The following is a 16,356-nucleotide window of genomic DNA, read 5'->3' as shown; positions in this document are numbered from 1 at the left end:
GCTGGCCAATCAATATACATTTGGTCTTATTACCTTGTTTTCTCTTATATTATTACAGTTAGACTAAAACATTCGAAATACACAGCCCGGTGAATTTAAGAAAAGACTCGAGTTTCGAAAACTCAAATTTTCGCTCTTTTCTCTATCATTGTGATTTTTAGAATTCTAATCTAAAAACTGTTCACAATTTTAATTCAAAATTCTGAAAAGATAATTGTATTATTCTACAATTAAAGAACTCATCTGTAGAGTCATTAGGTTTTTCTTGAAACAGAAGTTATTTAAATTATTATACGACGGGACTCGAACTCTGGACCTCTCGATTACGCGTCGAGTATGCTTCCAATTTTATCGTGAAGGCATGCGGAAAGGGGGGAGAAAATACCTTATGCATTAAAACTGCAATGTCATTGATACTTGGATCATTAGAATCTGTTCAGTATTTTCATTAATTGTTCAAGTTAAAAAAAATTTGATGACTCTTAAGTTATCTGGACATATTTAAGTTTACTTACGTTAACTCTTGAAATAATGCTCTTCTTTTTTAAACTTTTTTTTCTTTAAAAAGTTGGAAAAATATAAAACATTTTAACTGTCACTCTAAAACAACTATATATACATATATTTTTAACTATGCTGCGAAAATGAAACTTAAGGTTTCTAGAGTTTTAGTTTTGTGCTTCACTGTCTAAATTTCCTTTGTTTCTTAAAAATTATAGGTGCCGACTAGTAGTCCATTGGGACCGCTGAATACTGGGTGATCGACGGAATTTGGGTTAGATCCCAGGGGAACGATCGGGCTGCATAATTGGTTTTCGTGATTTCCTCCATGTGTAACATGAAAATGTTCCTCAAAGGCTTCACCACGAAAACATTCCTCCTCTTAGGCAGATAGTCTTTGGGGCTTTGCCATATTTAAATAACCAAGTAACAATTGAAGCTTTTTAAAAAAAACTATTTTTAATTGATTTTGAATTATTTACATTGCTTTAAAATTTTTATCGAATAAAAAATTTTTATCAAGTACATTTTATCAATAATTTTCATCAAAAGATAAGTAATTCGTCTTAGGCTTATATGAAGACCTAAAGAGATTAAAAAAGATTCGGAGATTTTAATTGCCTGTTATTAGCAGCTAAAAATTTAAATGACGAAAATAATAATACTTATTTTTCTTTCTTAGCTCGTACATGATTTTTCCCCGATTGATTAAATTCTCCTTATTTATTCTTACTTTCTTTTAATGTAAATCCAACACTAGAAAAGCAATTCAAATAGAAAAAAGAAACGCTGCCCGCTTCTTAAATATGGAATAGTACAACGTCTAAATCCAATATTCTTTAACAAGAAATAATTTGTAACATATAATTTTCATTTAAATTCTAAAATTAAATTATTAATTGTATTAAATACATATGAAGAGAAAATAAAGGACATACGTACATATACGAAAGATGCCCCTGTTTTAGAGATAAACAGCAATTGTTTTAGAATTACGATTGTAAATTTTAACAAAATATACTATTGTTAATAAAACGTATTATTGTGCCAGATAATAATTCATATTCTTATGATTCGAAATATTTTCTTAGATCAAACAACGAGAATGTTTTCTTATATAAGTGTAAAAAAATGCAATATATTCTGAGGAACTGAAGCTTCCAAGTACCTACACCGATATGTTTTTATATAGTTTTGCGTTGTTGCAGAATACAAAAGGAATATTTTTCTCTTGCAGTTCCAGTACTGGATCCGCCCTCTCCCCAGGAAGCTCTTGCACATTTATAACAATCCTTCCACCGTTAGTCCTCTGCGTCCTTCAATGTCACTTTATCCTTAATGCCCGATCCTGGGTGTGGTCCTTCAGAGAATTGTGTCCTCATCTATTTCACTCGCGTGAGTAATGAGTTACCTGCATGTCTGTCCTAGTCCAATAATAGAACATCAGCGATGATGGTTTGGCTCTTTTCTAGTTTGACACTTGGCCGGACTTTGACTCCTTCGTTCTATAATAGAATAAGGGTTAATACTATTAGATATATATATGTATATATATAGATAGATAGGGACATACGTCGTAAAAATACGCATTTATAAAATAAGAAAATTTATAAAATATGAATCTCTACGTATGAAGGAACTTCCTTTTTATGTGCAATAGCTTTGTTTACGCTTTTTTGGCTTAGCGGTGGGTGAGTCATTAACTAGAAATAACTTATTAGTTTATTGTGCAGAAAGAGTAAGGGACTTCATTGCTTATGAATAAGAAGATATAAATAGCCTATAAAGAAGACGTTTTTAGAAATGATTTATTGTACGTTTAATAACTGTGAATAATTTTTACTTGTATAAATTTCATACTTCTTGTGAAAAAGTTTCGAATTTGCTCTTTAAATGAAATATTTCCTAATTTGACCTTGTTTTGGTTTTAAGATATTTAAAAAGTTGTTAAGAAGATTCTAAGAACCACATTTTCAGCAATATCTATAATAATAACGTAATATTTTTAAGGTTAATTACGTTTTACTAAAAATTGTATAAGCCATTTACTCGATGTTAAATAGACGTGCCTTTGTATTCTTATTTTTCCTGCAGAGTATCCTCTATAAAGATTTTCATGTTACATTAAACAGAAAAATACAACATTACATATAATATCACTAAAATTATCCGTATAAAATATAAAAAATCGGTAATAATATTTTTCGAAATCTGCTTTTAGTCCATTCAGATACTGCATAATGTTTTCCTTAATTTCTTGAGATACGTAAAGATAGGTTTCAGACAGAAAATAGCGCATTTTTAACACTTCAGTTTCTTGTTCTAGTAAAGAACTTTAAATTATTTTTTTAATGAAAGGCTCTATTTTGTCGGTAACTTGGTGTATATTTACTGAGAGGAGTGGATAAATTTAGCTGGTTTAATTTCAAAAAGATATCGGGTATGTATGTAAGTCTTAAAGACATTCCTGATCATAAGATTTAAATGATAGTCGAAAAGGGTGTTTCTGAAGAACACTTTGAGCTTAGACAATATGTCTAAGCTCAAATAAACATGTGAGAACTTTCCTTTGAGACAGCCGTCGAACCTCAATATTAACAAGTAGGGTTTTGTGAATATTGCCCATTTTTTGACACAATGTTAAGAACAACCTCGAATTCCTGTGGTAGGATTTAATGATATTGACTACTTTTACAGAACCATGTGAAATATTTTTCATACCAGTAGGAAGGGCTTCGTTGCTAGAGCTTGTCGACGGATGCAACAATATGTGCACTTTACCGAAAGGGCTACTGCTTTGACACATTCGAAGAGACCAGTGTAACAACTTGACATAAATTTGCCATTGTCAGTACTTAAACCACAACACATTGACCACTTTATTTCCTTTTGAGTAAAGGAGTAAATGGCATGACAAATATCTTCACCTGTAGTAGATTCAAAAGGAAAATAGCTAAATAAAAGTCTTTCTGCACGTCCATTTGCTTTGAAATAACTTACAACAAATTGCATCGGTATTCTCAACAACTCGCAAAATATTTACTGTTACTGATTTGTTTTTTCGTCATCACCTCCATATTATCAGAAACTAATTTAATTCTTCGAGAGGCTATGTTATTGCAAAGAGGGATAGCATTAACTTTGTGAACATACTCATTACCGAACATACACAAACTGCATCCTTAATTCTCGGTTAAATCAAATTTTTACCAAACCTGTGATTTTTCACTATTTATGGCGATACAATAGGAGGCTTCAACAGTATCTTCATTAATAAAAACGGAAGACAAATGCATAACTATATTGCATTTATTTTTATTTTCGAGCAAACTTTTATAAAAGTCAGATGTTTGTCTTTGAAATCTGAGTGGTTAGTTTGTAAATGGCGAGTAAGTACAGTAGGTTTCGTTAAGACAGCTTCGTATTAGACAACACTTCTCAAATAACACATATTCAGGTCTAGGGACGTTCTCAATATTTATGAATGAAAATTTTTATGACAATTATTCTTCGCAATATTTTTTGTATTTTCCCAGTTGGAAAGCTGAAATTATAAGCTTCATTTCATAAATATAAGGCAATTTCTTAGGTTGCTCTTTGCAAGAATCAGTACGCGATGATGGAATGGGATCACTTACTAATTTATTAATATTTCTTTTCTTAGTACAAAATTTTAATCATTGCTCCATGATGAAAAAATACAAGTCAAAATAATTATAAAACTAGAGCTTTGATAATTTTGAAAGCAACCTAGGAACTGATTAGAAACAATATTATGGTAATTAAAACGGAGATATAGACAAAGCAGTGTTGCCAAACTTATTGAGATGTATTGTACACCACTTTGACTATTAATTGCTAAATGGCGGTGCGGTTAGTTCCTTAAGTTGTAACATTACGGTGACATTTTATAGAAAGCTATATGTTATTCTAATTTGCAAATATTCTGAGTTTGCATTTTGATAATATAAAGTTATAATACAATGTACGTACTACATCCACTTCGAAATTTTATAGTACATAAAGTTTTAATTATCATACAGAAACTAATATCTAGAGAGTACTTTTGGCAACACTGTGACAAAAAATGGACAAATTACAACCAACTAGGCTGCCTTGGTTGACACTGGGATTCTATCAAATTCTCCACAGAAATAAAACTTAAGACATTACAAAAAGACAATGCCAAATTGCCTGCACTATTATTGTCAGGCGTAGGCCGGTAGTCTTACCCCCCTTCGATAGACACTAGTCCTGCAGATAAAATATATGCCTAAACTGAATTTAAAACATTTGCATCTTTCTGAAGTAAAATCATTTCAGACACAATTTTATTATTTTTTCCATAATACAATATATTTTGGATTGGAAATGCCGGTTGTTAAAACAGATTTATATCTTTTTTCTTATATTCAATCTATTTATCAATATCTACCATTACATTTTTTCTTCCACGTACTACTTGAGACCATTTCATGTACCTCTAGGAATACGCATACCACAGGTTGAGAAACGCTGTTCAATAGTGTGCATATTCATGAGTAACTCACTTAATTTCGTATAATTTTTTCTCGCAAATCAAAAGGAACCATTTTATTTTTTATCAAAGAAAATATCTTCTTAAATTTTCTTCCTAATATCTTGACAACTCTCTCTATAGATTATGGGGCTGGTTAATTCACTATTCAAACTTTAAAATAACGATTTTCAAGTAAAAATCACACACGCATGTTTAAGATTAAGTTTCACTTTTTGTACATCATCAAAATAACCAGTCGACAGAATATTATTGAGAAACGTGTAAATCGTAGAAGATCTATATGTCATTTAAATATTTTAGTTGTACTATTTAAATAATCGAACTTTTACCCTGAAATTAATTATTTTAAATTATCTAATATTACTTATTCAGAATTCAAACAACAAAAATCAGCGTTATATTTACAAAATTTTCACAGGACTAGTTTCAATGGTTTTACCGAACCACCATCCTCAGCTGCAAAACCGCAAATGAACAAGATAGGAAATAATGATTAGATAAGATAAGAAAGCCTGGACAAGAATAAGCAAGTGGCGCCATCTGTTGGTGAAGCCAGAACTAAAACATAATTTCTTTAAAGGCCGAAGGCAAATTTGGATTGGAATTAGGATCGTTAACTAGAACAGAAAGATTTTGATGAATGTGAAATGCCTCTAGAAAATCCATTTCTCCAATGGAAGATGTTTTTGAATAATTTTGGCAGCAGAAAAATTGAAAGTGTGATTTTCGGACCAACATTTCTAGAGACATTTCACATTCATAAAAATCTTTCTGTTCTAGTAAACGATGCTAATTCCAATCCAAATTTGCCTTCGGCCTTTAAAGAAATTATGTTTTAGTTCTGATTTCACCAACAGATGGCGCCACTTGCTAACTATGAGTCTGTTAGATGCGTAAATAATTTTCGCCTAATTACTTTATTAAATATCCAAAATAAAAATTCCCCAAATTAAACCTAAAAGATTAATCAAAGCCTCTAAAAGGCACTAAGAAGAGATTAAAGTCTTGATTTACAAAACGCTGTGTTACTCCTAAGATAATTTCACAGTATTACTTAAGATAAATTTTCACAGAAAATCACAGCATGTCATTTATCTGAAAATAGATGGTAAATTATAATTTAAATAGAAAATTTTCATTTAAATTTTATTGTTTTTGAAAACATTAAAGTTTTCAATAAAAATATCCTTTGATGCAGATAAAAGTTATGATACAGTTCTGTGAATTTAAAATTAAAATTAATTTCGCAGGCGATATCTTTTATCGTCTGCCCGTGCATTTCCAGAATGGCAACATTAAATGTTGTAAGGTTTGGATTAAAAAATTGTACGAGGAATTTTCTTTCAGATGGAGTAGTTTCCTGTTTATGCCTTCAAAAATCTAAATAAAATTTAATAATGTTATCAGAAATGGATTTTATTAAGAAAAACCTAGGTTTTACTTTATTTCAATATTTTGTCAATTTATTCAAGTATGGGAAAATGAATCGTATCTTATTATGATGTAGAAAAGATGAAAAAACTACTTTTATGTAGTGATAAAATATTTCCTTTTTAAATATTTAAATCGTTTATGTAAATTTTAAGATATATCATTTCCTATCTTTCAGGCATGTTGATATCTGAAAGAATTCGAAATGAAGATGGGCATTCAAGATAAAATATCAAATTATTTTAGAGGTAAGACGATTTGAATGAATTTTGTTCGCGTATATAAACATTACTCCAGAACATTCGAACTATGTGATCTTAGTTATTGATCACTGCTTGAAGTAATAGCAATTGCTTTCTTAAGGTAACCGACTACGTTCGACATCCATAATTTGGAAAATAGTGCGATTAAATCTATTAAATGGTGTTATTTAGAAAAGTACTATTTAAAATGATAGAAATAGGTGCACATTATCAGAGTATATTTTTTTCTGACATTTTAGGTTGAAAAAATTGTTAAATTTCAGGATTACTAGTTATGTTCTCCTAAACATATTTATCAATATTTTACTTTTATTTCGTCATTTACATTCATTAAGAAATTAAATGGACTAAAAATCTAAGTGATAAAGTAAAACTTCTGTTAAATTTAAATATACATGTTCTCGAAAAATAGCTAGTATACCCACTAGCTATTTTTCGAGAAATTTCTCTCTTTTCGTTTTCAAAATTGTCTGAAAAAGATTTAGATAATAACGTAAACCTAAACTTTTAGTCCATTTAATTCACAGTATATCATAGAATATTTGCGGAAAGTTTCATAAAAGTACTGTAGTATTATTTTAAGTTAAATGTTTTTCTTTACAGAAAATTTGAATAAATCAAGTCTTTCAAAAAGTAAGCATAATGTAATGCAAACACAAACAAAAGGAAAAGAAAATGTTGCCAAGTACGAAAATTAAATTAGAAAACTAATCTTGTTCCCGAGCACTTAATAATGAATAGGAAGGTTCAAAATTATCTTTTGAATATCACTAAATAAATGTATTCGAGTAAAGAATTCTCATTTTAAAGTGTTTTAGAGTAGTGGGTGTACTTTTAGTTTCTAGGTGTTTAAACAGAAACTTACGATTTACGGCGTAGGAAAATAACAGCCATAATTCTTGTTATAAATACCGGAGAAAGAAACTTAAAAGTAGTTTTAGCAAGTTTAATGTATAAGCTTTAATAAAAGTAATAAAATGTTTTCAAAATTTCATCAAAATTGACAATTAGAACGTAGTCAGATACCTTAACGAAACATTTGTCCAACAACTAACTGAAGAGAGCAACTTGAAAGTTTAATAGATGGAAGTCCATTTATTTTGCATTCTATCCTCTTTTACGTACTACTATGTTTAATATCTGAAGGCTCTTACCCAATTATCACCCCGCAATGCATAAACAATTATCAGTTTGTGTTATTCGGAAGGGTGAGTATCTACCAATGTTATACTATATTGTACAGCAGATTTTCCTTAATCTATGACACATTTATTATTGCAAGTTAATTGAAGTTTTTTGAGCAGCATTGCATAGGATTTTTTTGTTTAATTGTCTGGAGACTCTTTCACTAAATCAAAGGATTTTACAGACGGTACCTAGTTGCTTATTTTTTACAATTATTTCTTTCACAAGTCAATTAGATATTTTTAATTTCTTTTTATTTACTTTTTTATACTTACTAACAAAATGTGTACGTCGTATTTTTATTTTCATTTTCTGTCTTATTCGTTAACAGCTTTTAGTAGAAATTCCAAGCAAATCTTTCAGAGTGAAACGCAAAAAATGAGGGAAAATAGGTGTTTTTGAAAACAAAATTTTATTAGCACTTTTGTAATTTTGGTGAAAAAAATTAAATATTAAATTAAAGCCTTATTTTTAATCAAAGTATGTAATTCTACTTAATTTATAAAATATTCAGGATTTATAAAAGCATAGGAAAATAACCAGTCTCAGCAAAGTCCAGTTTTACTCTCTCGGTACTCCCTTTTTTATTACTTTTTTATATTTTCTGTCTTCAAAACAAAGTAAGGAACTTGTCTTTATATAAAAGCACTTAGCTTTCTCCAACCTAGTTGAATAAATTAGGTATATAATTTTGAAGTATTTTATCTTGAGTAGCATAACTCTCATTAACGTTTGAAGTGTTTAACTAAAATGTTCTTCTTCATCACTTCAGTTTATTTAAACTTCGAGGAAGTACAGTTGGTAAAAAATGCCCTAAATAATGAACTTTGTACTGGAACAAGAATTGAGATTGATTTACTAAGTTAATCTATAATTTACTAAAGCTACAGAAAGATAAGCAAGTAACATCCCACCAGTTATATTCCATATTAAGCCTATTTTTTCATCTTATTTTTTCTTTATTATTATTATTATTATTATTATTAATGTCTAATTATCAGATAGTTACTTCTAAAGCATTGGTCTGAAGTAACCAAATCTATCGGTCATTTAGCCGTCTCTTCTTCAAAACCTTTTCCCACGGTGCACTATATCTGATAATCGATATTGTATCCGCTAGAAGGGGGAAACAGTACATACAAACAACCAAGATTTACGCTGAAACTGAATCTGCACCTTGGAGTTTGGATTATCAGTTAGCCGGCTAACTACTAAGTTAATATTTATATATAAACTCTAAACATGTTTTTATCTTATTAAATAAATGTCTCAGAGAGTTAAAAGTGTTATGAAATAAATAATTTATTGTTCACTATGCATGCACTATCTCAAAATCATTATGTGCAATAGTAAATGAATGACGTTTGAAAAGAAATATTTCTGCGTGAGCCATTCCCCGCCCCGCGATAGTGTTCTCTTTACTCGAGAATAAATAATACAAATTTTTTCTATTAAAATATTTCGTCTATTGTAAGGCATGCTTAATATCCTACTTCTAAGCATTTTAAATTAATAATTCTAGCTGTTTTCTTTCAAGGCAGAAATGAACCATTTGCCGTGTACGGACATATTTAGTAATAATTCATACTACAACATTCTTCGTCTCTTATCTACTTTTGCAGGAGCATTTTAGGCAGCGCGAACTTACTGGTGAATATTAATATTGTATTGCAGAATTATGAAACTCTTATTTAATATTTCACATTATGAAACTCTACTAGGCATCATTACTTTAATTACGTTACCTAAATGTAATTATGTAATAGACAATACACTATATTTCAGCTAATAATTTGCATGGACATTTTCCTTATATTTTTTAACGTAAACACCGACAGTTAGTGATATTTATCATACTGTGTATCCCAAAGGCCTTTGGTTCAACCTAGCCAAAATTTCAATTAACTGGAATAAACTCGAAAACAAATTCAAAGTGGCATTGTAATATCCAGAAGATGTTCCAGAAGTTTATCTCCGATTCATATCTGCTCTTTTCGTCGATATTTTAAGTATATAGTTTGTCACATTTAACATAAATTTTATCTCAGATTGTCGGTAACATTAAATCTTCCCTATACTGTACATTTTCTTTCTAGGTTAGTTTTTAGTACCGTTCTGAATCATCATGTGTCTTAAATTTATTGTTTAACAAGAGCTGGTAATATATTCTTTTGCCTGGTATGACCTTATTTTATTTTATAAAGCCGCGCACTGAATATTGTTATGAATAATTCAATTAACTCGTTAAATACAATGATGCGTATCATATGCAAAGCTAGTATATTTAATACTGTATTAAAAAACAAAGCGTTTGGAAAACACTGTCTGAACTTGCTTGCGAAGGACAATTTTCCACGATAAGATTATGTTACTAACAAACATAACTATCAATGCATAATACAGGGTGATCAAAAAGTCAGTATAAATTTGAAAACTTAATAAATCACGGAATAATGTAGATAGAGAGGTAAAAATTGACACACATACTTAGAATGACATGGGGTTTTATTAGAAAAGCAATAATTAGAAAAGCAATAATCTGATCAGAAAAGCAATAATTAGCATAACAAATTAAGATAAAGCAAAGATGATGTTCTTTACAGGAAATGCTCAATATGTTCACCATCATTCCTCAACAATAGCTGTAGTCGAGAAATAATGTTGTGAACAGCACTGTAAAGCATGTCCGGAGTTATGGTGAGGCATTGGCGTCGGATGTTGTCTTTCAGCATCCCTAGAGATGTCGGTCGATCACGATACACTTGCGACTTCAGGTAACCCCAAAGCCAATAATCGCACGGACTGACGTCTGGGGACCTAGGAGGCCAAGCATGACGAAAGTGGCTGAGCACACTATCATCACCAAACGACGCTCGCAAGAGATCTTTCACGCGTCTAGCAATATGGGGTGGAGCGCCATCCTACATAAAAATCGTACGTTCCAGCAGGTGTTTATCAGCCAGGCTGAGGACGATGCGATTCTGTAACATATCGGCGTACCTCTCACCCGTCACGGTAGCAGTTACAAAACCAGAATCACGCGTTTCCTCGAAGAAAAAAGGCCCGATAACAGTATTTTTTTTTTTTTTTGTTCTAATAAAACCCCATGTCATTCTAAGTATGTGTGTGAATTTTTACCTCTCTATCTACGTTATTCCATGATTTATTAAGTTTTCAAATTTATACTGACTTTTTGATCACCCGGTATATCCTTAGATAAATATCACTTTCCATACTTTTATCCGTACTAGTACTGGTACTAGAACCAGAACCAGAACGTGGACTAGAACCAGAAGTTTATGATTCTAAACTCGGCAAACAGAGAGAGACAGTAGCGAACAATGAGCGACTTTATTTCAAAATGATATGCGTAATACATAACGACAAAAGCGTCGGCTCAGTAGGTTATAAGACCACAATGGAGGGCGATACACGAAGCAATACGTCTACGTGCAGAGTCTTTGAGACTACGGATGATGTCCTGAGGAATAGCTCTCCATTCCCTGTCAACCATTTGCCACAGTTCGTCTTCTGAAAGCCGCAATGGCAGGTCTGCAAATAACATCCAATCACATCCCAAATGTGTTCGATTAGTGAGAGATCAAGAGCACACGGTGGCCAGGGAATCATCTGTACACCTCACAGAACACATTGGCTGAGGCGAGCAGTGTGTAGTTGGACGTTATCCTGCCCTGATACAAACTAGAATCGTACGCAGTTGCGCCCCAAACCGTGATGCCGAGAGGTGAGGTGTTCCACAATTGCTGCCGGATTGGACCTCTCTCCACATAAACGACACACTTGTACCCGAAGACTATCGACAGAAGCGTAACTCACCTGAGAACACGACCTTGTGTCATTTCGTCGTCCACATCGCTCGAGACCGGCACCATTTCAGATGTTGGCGTCTCTGATGTAGAGTCAATGGCAGTCTCTTTAACGGACGCCATGAGTGCAGGCCACTAGCCACCAATCGATCGCAAGTGGTTCTGGTCGATGCGGGAACATCCAGAGTGTCTTGAACATGCAGCAGAATGGAGGTAGAAGTGGCTTGCGTGTGCGCCACCGCTTGTCAGCGGATGCGTCGATCTGCTGGCGCTGACGTCACTGTGGCTGCACCGGCATCCCTTGAACTTGCACACATTTTCTTGTTCCATCCATTGTCGCCACAGCGGGGCACTATGCACGCGTCTGTTGCAATAAATAAGATTTGAATCACATAATTTAGTAAATTTTTTATTACTGTTTATGTGTATGTCCGCTGAGATTTGCCGTAGGGACCAAACAGCCCTTCTCAGTCTGATCACCATGCCCCTCGTAAAATTGTCTGTCTGCTAAAACTGTCTCCTTTGATAACGGCATTCTCTGCTGTTTCACACATCCTCTGAGACTAGAAAAACTTTTGTACGATGAGTTACTTATCAGAAATAACGGCACTAAAATTGGACATTCTGCAGGTTCTTTTCCTTATAACTTCTTCAACGCGCTCTGGAGAGCTGCGCATTTCATATTATTCGCATAACTCGGTAACATGCGTCTACCCTGAAATTTGCTAAGTTCTCGGGCTACTCATTTTTGGTGTTGCATTTTCAGTGTCGGGTAATGTATTTAGCACCATCTAGGCTTTGTAAATTACTCAACTTACCATTGGCCCATTTTTGGATTTTCCAATATTGTTTTCAAGGGTTTCTAATAAAGGGAACAAACTAAAAATCACGCTGTTTGATGGAGAATTATTGACGTAGAATTGCAAAATATTAAACTCTGAAGTATGCAGGAAATTTCTAATTTTTTTCTTTTTGTTTTCTCTTTTTTGATAGCAGGGTGAATGAGGGAAGAGGGAAGAAAAAGAACATTTTCCATCTAAAATATCACGCATTACGAATCCATTGAGGGTTGTCAAGAGATCATTATTATTTCCTTATTGCACTGTTCCACTCACAATCGCTCTCTTTTTTCAATTAAAAGAGTAGAGTTAAGTCATCTACGTAAGAAACGAACGGAGCGTAAACTAATATATCTGTGACACAATGCAGGTTCATGCACATTTGCTTAAAATGAATTTGAAGAGGAGTTAGGCTGGGTTAAAGTAAAAGAAAATCTGAAGAACAAAATAAATTTAAAACTTTTTAAAAGCCTTCCTTAATCCGGCTGCACAGTCTTCTTTCTCCTACTTTAAAATATTACTTCCCTAAATGAATAAAAAAAAGTGAAATAAAATTATCCGTTCACCCTATCGCGAGTGAACCCTGCTCATCCCACCCTTACTTTCATTTTTACGCTTGTGTAAGTTTCTCTTTTAGTTTTCCGTGTTTATCCAGTTTCTAGTTTTTCCATTCTGTCCCTAAAAATTTTCGTCCTTGGCTTTCTTGTTGAATCAAGAGATTGCTGGAATGAGATATAGCTTTAACTTTCTTAAATTTCCTTTTTTATATATATTCTAGTTGGTTCGAAGATCAGGAAAGAAACAAAACAAGGGGGAGGGGAAGAAAAAAAGAGATAAAGCAGTTTTAGTGTGTGGCTCTTATTTCTCCCTTTTTTTCCTTAACAAAAATTCGTCGAAGCAAAGTGAGGTTATTTATAGTCAGGAAACGGTTCTTAACGTTCACGTTTCAACACACTGCGAGAGGAACTGGCGAGCGTATTATGTCCAAAGACGTGTCGAAGCAAGGCTGCTGTATCAAATTTGACAGAAGTGTGTTTAGCACGCAGGATGAACGTATAAATGATATCGGGAGAAGGGGGAGAAGCTGAAGATAAAAGCGATTTTTTGCATTGTTGAGAAACGTTTTGTTTCTATTTTAATCATCGCTACACTTAGACGACGTATTGATAATAAAGTACTTGTAAATCAGATATATAAATGAGTTGAATGCCAGAGAAAATGCGGTACATGATTGAGAAATAAATGAATATCATTTACATTTCATTATGTGCAAGAAATATATATTCTTTTTAATCTAATTTGCAATCCATATTGCAAATATTTATAATTCTTGCACATAATGAAATGTAAATATATCATTTACATTTCATTATGTGCAAGAAATATATATTCTTTTTAATCTAATTTGCAATCCATATTGCAAATTTATATGCTTTATCGATAGGATCAATCATTCACTTATCCACATAAGAAGGTCATGTATTACAGAGGCAACTTAATCGGGAACTACCTAAAATAATGCATTCAATAATTGCAATGAATAAATAATAAGATATTTATATTGTGACAAGACTCAATTTGAGATACTTTAAAAACATCTTTGATCGAATAGAACCTTTTTTCTAAATAGTATTATAGCTAGAAAATTTCAAAATCTGCATCAGGAAAACTTTTAGAAATGATTCGTAAAAACCAATTTGTATTCTAATGAAAAGAATATAATCTTGTAAAAGTTTGGAAAATACTTTTCCTCTTACATTTGCTTGTAAAAATTGCGAATAGAAACTATACATTTTAGCTCTACAGATCAGGTATTTTGGTTACATGCTTCAAACATAACAACCTAAGTAATAAATAATATCCAGAACTTTATAGATACAAAGTGTCTGAAAAGTCGCTGCCTATTAGAGCATCGTAGACGATGGGAACGTAAAAATAACATGAAATTTTAATATGGACGCTTCTCTGCATTTGTTACCACTAAAAGATGTCCTTGCAATTTAACAGAACCACCAGTACTATCAATACTTCTGTAAACGTGCGGGTACATAATCCACAGTTTTCCTTAAGAAATCAAGGGAACGGCATGAAATCTTTTCTGAAACTCAATCAGAATTTTTGGTACTAGTCCTGTGTATGCTTTTTCTATGATCCAGACTTACAGGGAAAAGTCTCAACGTGTGAAGTGTGTACTTCTAAGAGGCAACGTTTTTGGTCCACTATGACCAATTCATCTGTCAGGGTAATAATTGCCCAGTTACTTGCGAACAACAACAGCAGCGTGAAGGAGAGTGCACCTTCCTAAGCATATTCAAGTTCATTGTGTTCAAATAAGATTATATTATTTGGGTGGCGGTCATCCATACTATACTGTAACGGCAGGGCTGAACTGCATTGTTTTTCAATAATAGAACTTGAATTCGATTTATTCAAGTAACTGCTTGCTTCATCACCACACAAAATATTTTCAAACAGATCACGGTTACATTGCTAGTATGATTTTTGAAATTTAATACGGCTATTACAGTCCTCGGGGATGAGTTGCTGGACGTCATTTGGCTTCCAAGGAATGAAATTTCAGTTTTTTTCTTTAACCCAGAGTAAAGTTATGGCGTGATAGCCTGTTTTCTTTGGATGCCTGAGGTATTATGGTCTTAGAAAGGTTTCTTTGAATTATAGCTAGTATTTGGACAATATTTTTTTTTCAAAGAGTGAAGGCGGTGGTCAACCGGAACGTGGTAAATTCATAACAGAAATTTTTGTCAATTTATAGTTGCAGCGTTTAATGATTTTTGTGGTTCATTGTTGCATTTCTACTTTTCTCAACTTTCTAGCAATGCCCGTTCTTCACCATAGAATTGTACACCTTGCACCGACTGTGATTTTAACTCTCACGTCCTTGCGAAGATCTGGAGGGCTCTTCACTTACCTAACATAAACAGTAGAGAATAAGCGTCTGTTATGTGTTATAGCTGTCTTTAAAAATACGTTACACCATTACATATTTTCTCCTTAACCCTTTCACTGATTCCCCCAATTTACTGACGGTTAAGAAAACCAACACACGGTGATTCCCTAGAGTATTTTCGGTGAACTTACACGTTTAGCTTATGATTAATCTCAGAGCTAGAAAGGTAATACCTTCTTTTACCTTTGTAAATCAGATTTTCCTTCCGCCTATCAAAATGACCGCGATCAATCAGTCCTACAAAATAAGTATCCACAGAAATTTTCAACTTCAGGAAGTTCTATTGAAGAACAAAATTGCCTCTCTCTATTTCGGATGCTTGCGGTGCTTTAGAAATTATTTGGATGTCGAGACCACAGGCTTGAGCTTTAACACAATAGGCTCCCTATTTCGAAGTGAGGAGAAATGCGGTGTCAGACAGGGAACCTAAATAAATTTGAAGCGGACGACAAAAATTTTCAGAGCATTGTTTACTGTGCTTTTCCAATGTAGAGCAAAGTTCATTTCGTTAAGCTACCATTTAAGGAGTTAAAAACTGGAACTAATTTACCACGCATACAAACTCAGCAGGGGGTGAAATGTTATTGATTTAAGAAATATCAGCACCACAGTATGCCAACAATTCCATAAACGCAAATGAACGTTAAAAATCTTACGTAGACTGGTCTTCAGAAAACATTGCTGATTATTTGCATAAATTTCATTGGAGATAATCCGTTCCTTTAAATAGTGTTTTTTTACAGAAGGGTCTTTATCCAATATTTTTGGAATACAGATTACGTAAACATAAAGCAAATTGAAT

General features: G+C 32.7%; 1 long non-coding RNA gene across 1 annotated transcript in view; it reads right to left on the bottom strand.

The window, feature by feature from the left end:
* LOC118200765 (uncharacterized) overlaps nucleotides 1-16,356 on the bottom strand; it is a 131,965-nt gene that overhangs the window by 16,867 nt on the left and 98,742 nt on the right. The window contains exon 3 of the long non-coding RNA XR_015041202.1: nucleotides 1,674-2,006. This is a non-coding gene — a long non-coding RNA (uncharacterized LOC118200765). The remainder of the gene's footprint in view (nucleotides 1-1,673; nucleotides 2,007-16,356) is intronic.

The sequence above is a fragment of the Stegodyphus dumicola genome, chromosome 5, assembly GCF_044657685.1.
Source record: "Stegodyphus dumicola isolate Sdum_Otavi_A_Nest chromosome 5, ASM4465768v1".
Classification (NCBI taxonomy): Eukaryota; Metazoa; Arthropoda; class Arachnida; order Araneae; family Eresidae; genus Stegodyphus; species Stegodyphus dumicola.
This window is presented reverse-complemented; position numbering and strand designations above follow the sequence as displayed.